The sequence below is a fragment of the Zootoca vivipara genome, chromosome 8, assembly GCF_963506605.1.
Source record: "Zootoca vivipara chromosome 8, rZooViv1.1, whole genome shotgun sequence".
NCBI classification, from domain to species: Eukaryota; Metazoa; Chordata; class Lepidosauria; order Squamata; family Lacertidae; genus Zootoca; species Zootoca vivipara.
The window spans coordinates 28,559,984-28,566,165 of NC_083283.1; positions in this window are offsets into that span (position 1 = coordinate 28,559,984).

The following is a 6,182-nucleotide window of genomic DNA, read 5'->3' on the forward strand; positions in this document are numbered from 1 at the left end:
TGTTCTCACAGTGACTGAACACTTGCCTGTGGGAAATGACCAAGCGAAAATCCAGCACTCTCCCCTCCTGTGATTTCCAGCAACTGTAATTGAGAAGCTGCTGCTGTGTGAGCAGAGCAGATTTCTGCTTCCACAAGAGGAGTTCCTCTTCCTCTCCCTTCCTGCAGCCCCCTGCCATGCATCTTCAAAATCTGCTCCAGATGGTTGCTGCATGTGATAGGGCGGGGGGGGGAGCTGCAGGTTGCAGCAGAGACAGGGAGAGCCCATTATGTGAGCCAAAATTCACTCATGCGCCATTAGATGCCACCTGAGGTTTCTAAGGCAAAACTGCCATCAAAGCATAAAGGTGTACCTCACTTGCTGAAGCGCTGAGTATGAGGCACACCCCAGAGCACTGCGCTGGGAAGCTACAAACAGAGTCCTTGGCTATTCACTCCATAGCACAGATATTTTATAAACCAACAGGACTGCTGAGGTGAGAAGGTGGGGTACTCGTGCTCGATTGTGTTTTTCCTCTCTCCAGATGTCCTTGAAGTACACTGCAGGAGAGGGTTGTCTCCAAGTCTGATGACAATAAAGCTCTCAACAGGATATTTTCCAACCTAGAAATAAACAAGCTACTTTGGTGTTATAAAACAAACCAAAGCAGAAAGCCTTGCGTGAAGAGGGTACTCCACGTCCTTATGAATATATCCTCATCCCACTAGAGCCCGTTAGTTGTAACACTGAAAAGTAGAAACACAAAGGATGGTTGCTGCGGGAGGTTTCCTACTGCTTGTCTTTCTACAAACCCTTGCAATTGACTAGGAAAGAGCTGAAAATTGGGGAGGATTTGTTTCCAGTGTTTGACTTCCTCCCCCAGTAGCTAAAAGCGGATCCATGTGCAGCAACAAAATGGGCAGGTAGGGGCAGTGGCAGACTCCAAACAACAGTGCGGTGTTTACTGGGGTGGACTGTGGCAGCCGCAAGGTACCTATATGATGGCAGTGGCAGCATCCTGCAGGTAGAAGACCCACCTCATCCCCATTCTGGGTACCACTGCATCCTTCTTAAATGACACTGTCTATGGGACAATTTATTCGGGATAGTTTTCTTTTAAATTCAGGTATATATCAGACCAGTCTTCTAAATTTGCAGGTGTCTCAATATCAGAGATCACAAAGTATTGTTTTATGTGTGATTACACACACACACACACACACACACATTTTACTGTTTCAAAAAAGAAAAGAAAATGTTTCCTAGGAGTCTTAAACTCCCCTCCCCAATATTCTGAAAAAATTAAAAGAATGGGATGATGTTTGAGGGTGGAACAATTCCTTCCCGCACACAATTTTTCCAGGCCTTCACACCTCCGCTAACTCCAGTGTTAACAAAAGGTCAACAGTGTACTCTGCAAGAAGAAAAATCCCAAGCATAGCACATCTGTGTAAGTTTAACATGACACAGAAATCAAACCTGTTATAGTTAGTCATTTTCCTTTCTAGCTGGCTTGCCTGTGGAGTGAACACCTGGAATGCACATATGGACAGGCAACTGGACAAGGTAACCATTTGTTTTCTAGACTTCAGTCACAAATCTATGGCTAAAGAATGCAGTCATAAGTAGCCCGTGACCTTTTCATTTTCTTGGCTTTTATGAGGTGCAGTTAGTCAATATGCTTCCCTGTGAAGACTGGCTGCAAATGATGAATCAGTGTGCTCCCTAAAAAGCTAGATTAACTGCTCTCTCGAATGCCTTTTGTAAAAGCTCATTGTCCTTCTGCAACAAGCACACCTGTGCCATTGCAGAAAATGCTCGTTAGCTCAGCGACAGGTGGAGTAAATGAGTGCATCATGTACTTTGTCAGAATTATCACGTATCATCAGGTCTTATCTACATCAACATCTGTTCACAAAGCAGTAGAACCAGCTGCAAGATCATCAATTGACTCTTGGTTGAATTTTCATTACAGGGCAGTATGTTACTGGATAACCATGTGACTATATACATACTGTAGTAAGTCTGCTAAAGGGTATGCCACAAGTACTATTGAGTGAATTAATATTTGAAAAAGGAGCCATTTTCCTCCTAGCGTGAGAAACAAATACAGTGGTACCTCGGGTTAAGAACTTAATTTGTTCTGGAGGTCCGTTCTTAAACTGAAACTGTTCTTAACCTGAGGTACCACTTTAGCTAATGGGGCCTCCTGCTGCCACCGCCACACGATTTCTGTTCGCATCCTGAAGCAAAGTTCTTAACCTGAGGTACTATTTCTGGGTTAGAGGAGTCTGTAACCTGAAGCGTCTGTAATCGCACAGCAGAAATCGCACAGCGGCAGTGCGGCAGCAGCGGGAGGCTTCATTAGCTAAAGTAGTGTCTCAGGTTAAGAACAGTTTCAGGTTAAGAACGGACCTCCAGAACGAATTAAGTTCTTAACCCAAGGTACCACTGTAATAATAACCACTTCTAGAGTATGTATGTTTTATATTTGGATATTTATGTGATACCAGAATGATATGTTTATTAATAAAAATAGAAAATGTACTCAAAGATTCTCCTCTCCTTTATGTAAAGCCAAAATTGAACCCACCAGCTAAACAATTTTAGGTATATGCTTTGTTGAAGTGTATTAATTAGCTATTGGTGGTAAATTCCAAAAGGGATTCCTAAAGACTAGCACTGTAAACTGATACATTAGCAAAGTCTGAATTCATAAGATGTGTTTGCATATTGTCTCTCCTTCCGCTAGCTGACGAATGGCTGGGTTTTTTTATTAATTCTACTAATCAGTCCATTCCAGAGGAACTAATCTAAATGGGGGAAATATTCTTATCTTACAATATTTTATAATGTCACATTTTCTATGCCTCACATAATTAGATGCCACCTATAAACACCCCAGAATAGGCAATATTGACCTTAAGACAACAGTGAAATTGGAATTTTACAGATAAGCAAATAAAGTATTTTTATTCTAGACTTTGATAGTGTAAGACAGTATGGAATGCTTACAATGATGCATATTTTCATGCCCACCGAGACACATCCCATTTCCCATGTTGTTCCAATCTTATTAGGACATTACAAAAGAACAGATACAATATCTCTTGTACGTAGAATGGCCAGCTCCCAACAGTCCGGTTTGCCATCCTTCATTGGCCCTAAACATAATGGAATATTTCCAGTCAAATAAATACAGAATTACACTTTAAATGGTTACAGTCTGACTTCAGTGCACAATAAATGTTTGAGAGAAGCAGCATAAATAATTCCTTCCCTTTTCCTTCTGACACAGAGCTCATCAAGTCCAATCCATGCTCCATGCTGAATAATGAAGGTTTTCTTGTCTTTGGAAGCTCCCATCATGCAACAAATTATTATACATCAAAGGAATGAGTTCTGCCTCAAAACTGATGCTAAAGGTTATGAGTTAGAATAGAATGAGGGGGGAAATCACACCTAAAAAACATCTGCAGAAATAAGTCAACAGGGAGTTTTCACCCATTCCGTTCAAATTACTGAAACAGTCCAGTGACAAATAAAGAAATGTAATACAAATTGCAGTGTACCACGGCTAGGGCACGGGTTTTGTACAGTGGTACCTCAGGTTCTGAACTTAATTCATTCTGGAGGTCTGTTCTTAACCTGAAACTGTTCTTAACCTGAGGTACCACTTTAGCTAATGGGGCCTCCTGCTGCCACTGCGCCACCGCTACCGCGCAATTTCTGTTCTCATCCTGAAGCAAAGTTCTTAACCCGAGGTACTATTTCTGGGTTAGCGGAGTCTGTAACCTGAAGCGTCTATAACCTGAAGCGCCTGTAACCCAAGGTACCACTGTATTTGGGCTGTAATCCTGCACACACTTGCCAGAGAGTAAATTTCATTATATGAAGCGTCTGTAACCTGAGGTACCACTGTATAAAAGGTATGGTGGAAAATTAACTGGAAATGAGGTAGCACCACTAGTGGGCAAAACAAGGGAAGGAACACCAGGTGCTACAAAATTATGTTTACCTACCGTGCGCTGAACACAACTTGAGAGAAAACTTTATTACAGCACATTTTTTGCAACAATTCTGACACAATAGGAATCCTATAGGACTTAGGTTGCCTTTAAAAAAAACAGTGTGCTCAAATCAAAACCTGGACTTGCTCTGAGTAATTTTTGCAAAACAAAATATGGTCTACAAGTATATTATAGTATATGAGAAGGGTAGAAATGATGAAATGAGAAAGAAACAGTTTATCAAACAAGAAATTAGACCCGCTTTGAGGAGGAAGGAAGTCTATTAGAATACTGTAGAATAAAAATAGGGTAACGTAAGTCCATGTGTAAGAGCTTTCGGATTATGGTTACAGTATATGTTTGTTATGTGTTTATGTGTTGCAATAAAAAGTTAATAAAAAGCATTATAAAAAAGGAGTTAGTCCTGTTTTCCCTAACCTTAAAGGAACAAGTCTTAAATCTAGTACCTTACCTATAGTGACCTATAGTAAAGCAGTTGTCTCAGAGAAGAGGAATAGTTTTAGATTTTTCTTTTGCATCCTACATTCTCTAAACTGAAAATTATTTTTCTCAAATTAAAAAAAAAGATTATTCAGGAATTTACCTGGACAGCATTCCAATAGGAAAAATGGATTAATGTATTTTTCAGTTTGTAGTCTAATAAAAATATTTGCTTCCTCTGCTTTGCAATTCAGTGCCTCTGTTTTAATTTACAGCGAATCTCTTCGAACTGTGGAGGTGTTTCTTTTTGCTGTGCACTGTTAATTAACTACATTTCTGCTGACTTCCTTCTTATCTATGCTATTGCCATTTCTATCTCACAATGCAGTCTTAAGTGGGGGAGGGAAAGGACGTGAAGAAGTAGATTGACTGCAAGGTCCAAATCCTGTTGGTTCATGTCAGCCAGGTCAGGGACTAGGAGGGGGTGAATTTCATCCTCACTCCCATTATCCTTTGTTTTTAAGCCACAGTGCAGTGGCAGGAATTAGCTACTCCAGCTCCAGGCTAACATAGAGCAGGCCTTCCATCCAGGGGCATCTCTTAAGAACATAAGGGACTTGGACCTAATGGGATGCTGCCTTTTTGGTATTCCAACAATTATCTACCATAGCATTTGTTGTTGCTTCTTTTTTCTATGGATGCAGGGCATGGGCAAAATGCAAGGTAGCATAGCAAGGATAGCCAACATGGTGCCCTCTAGATATTTTTGACTACAACTCCCATAACCTCCAGCCAGCATGGCCAATGGTCAGCTGTGATGGGAGTTGTAGTATAACAATATCTGGAGTTTGGTTACCCTTGTTGTATAGGAACACCAACATTTATATTTGTGGACAAAAGAATTGAAAAGCTGGAGGTGTCAACAATATACCGACTGGTTTTGGAAGATGATCAGTAGAGATATGAAATGCAGAGCAAAGAAACAAATTGAACCAAATCAATTTTTTGTAGCTAAGATCATCTGATGAATGTTACTGAGATGGAACCCTGCAAAATCAGATCGCAGCTCAAGTATTGCTCATAATAATTGCAAAATGAATGTCATCACCACAAGGTGGCTCCATCTTGCTTTCCAGGGAAAACCAAGCTCTATTTTAATTTTCTGTTTGTCCTTCTGTGTTTACGTTAACAGCTCTAGCAAAACATTTTCACAGCGCAACTCAGCTGTGAATGAAGCTGCTTTCACAGAAAGCCTGCCATAAATAAAAATCAATGAAGACCAAAAGCAGAACAGGAAAAAACATAGCATTATGAGTTGTGCCAGCTTGACTGCTGGGAATGAGTGCCAATGACCTAAGAGCTAGTTTTCTTACAGTGCAATTAGGAAATTCAGTTCAAAAGTAAGTTCTGAAATCACATTTCAGGGAGGGAGAAGGGGCAGGAGAGGGGAAAGAAAAAAGTATGGCAGTATCACTTTTGGAGACACCAAAAACCGAGAGCATTGTGAGTTGTCTGAAGGCTAAGTATCTTAGGGTGGAGTGGCTCCTTCCTTGGCAGGTATGAGGAACCCCTTGGTCCTCCAGAAATTGCTGAACTACATCTCCCAGCAATCCCAGCTGGCAAGGCCAACAGCCTAAGCCAATGGGAACTGAAAAGCCAAAGCTTCTAATTTATGGGAACCTGCTGCATGCATGTTTCTTAAACTTAATTAAGAAAATACTAAGGCACCAGGCACCTTCAGTGCCTCATCCA